Source organism: Sorex araneus, chromosome 2, assembly GCF_027595985.1.
Source record: "Sorex araneus isolate mSorAra2 chromosome 2, mSorAra2.pri, whole genome shotgun sequence".
Taxonomy (NCBI): Eukaryota; Metazoa; Chordata; class Mammalia; order Eulipotyphla; family Soricidae; genus Sorex; species Sorex araneus.
The window spans coordinates 333,491,503-333,493,164 of record NC_073303.1 but is presented as its reverse complement, the minus strand read 5'-3'; positions in this window follow the sequence as shown (position 1 = coordinate 333,493,164).

Here is a 1,662-nt window from a genome sequence, read left to right as displayed (position 1 = left end):
CACACCTAGCGATGCTCAGGGGTTACTCCTGGCTCTGCACTCAGGAATCACCCCTGGCGATGCTCAGGGGACCATATGGGATGCTGGGAATTGAACCCGGGTCGGCCACGTGCAAGGCAAACGCCCTACCCGCTGTGCTATTGCTCCAGCCCAATAGTGAAAACTTTCTAAAGATCATGGGACATAACAAAGATTACTGTTTGTTGTTGAAAGAAAATGACAATGGGGCTAGACAGATAGTACAGAGAGTAAGTCACTTGCTGACCCAGGTTTGATCCCTGGCATCTCCTATGGTCCCCTGAATACCACCAGGAATGATTTCTGAGTGTAGAGACAGGAGTAAGCCCTGAGTATCACTGGGTGTGGTCCAAAAATACAAAAACTAAGATGACAGAGGAAGGAGGTTGTTTTCAAGTAGGTAGAGTGAGTATGTGTGTGTGAGGAAAGGACTCAGTTTCCCCCTCCCTGCAGGCTCCCAGTGGGGTTTATGCCCAGAGCCTGTTTTTCTCTTGCCTCTGACAGTTCTGATCTTCTCTATGTTTGATTTACTGAGTGCTGTCATTTCTCTGCTCTTTACTTTCACAATCACACATTCAAACCTGATAAAGTTCAAGACCCTGAATACTTGCAGCTTTCCCAGATTTACAGTCCTTCTGCGCCCCCACCCTGGTCAGCAGTCTGAGGCTGATTGAATCCTCATGGACAGAAGCCATGAGGAATCAACAGAGAGCAGTGGGGGATGGGGTAGGGGCCTGGAAGATTAGGGTCCAAAGGAAGTATCAGCCCAATGTCAGTCCTATTAGCCAAAACATACCTCTGTAGCTTCCTTACCCCTAGAAAGCTATGGTCAACACCCTGGTATTTTTGTTTCAACTTCCAGCTTATAACTTGCTTGTGGGCAGGTCCAAGAACTGTAACCACGTTAAGAATTAGAGGTAAAACACCACAGTCAGCTTGTGCTGTATGAGGGCCTGAGTTTCCTGGGTCTACTAAACAGACTTGCAGTTGAAGAAAACCACTTAACCCCTCAGTGCCTCGGCTGCTTCATCCATAAAATGGTAGAAATATTACTTTCTATAAACATTAATCACAAACTAATGGCCGAGTCCTCCTTCCTGCCTGTAGCTCTGTCAGAGTCCAGGGAAGACCAGGAGCATGTGTCTGATCTGGCTTTTAAAATTTGTCAAGTTAAATACAAACCTCCAAGTTAATCTAAATACTATACCAATGGGCTAAACAAAAGGAATGATTAATCTCCAATGACCAAGTAGCTTATTTAGGCTCATATTTGCAACCCCCTGAAATATCTTACAATGGGACATGCTATTGAAATCATCTAGTCTTTGCCTATAAATGTTAATGTGTTAATTAAATCACAGAACACTGGCCAAAAAGATCATCAATGGTGAATACCCTTATTTCCAATATGGCTACTTTATGTGAAATTTGTATCAATTATTTTACATGAGTGAATGTTTTCACTTATCTTGAACTACCAGAGTTTTCTAAGTAACATAACATTTTGGGGAGCAAAGGTTTAAATTGGTCTTTTTTAAAAAAGAAAATCACTTCCAAGTGCATAAACTAAGAGGTGTTATATTTTTTTTCTCTTTTAAAATTTATATTCTAAAGAAAGCTGAAGTGTCATTAAGTAGGGGAGGA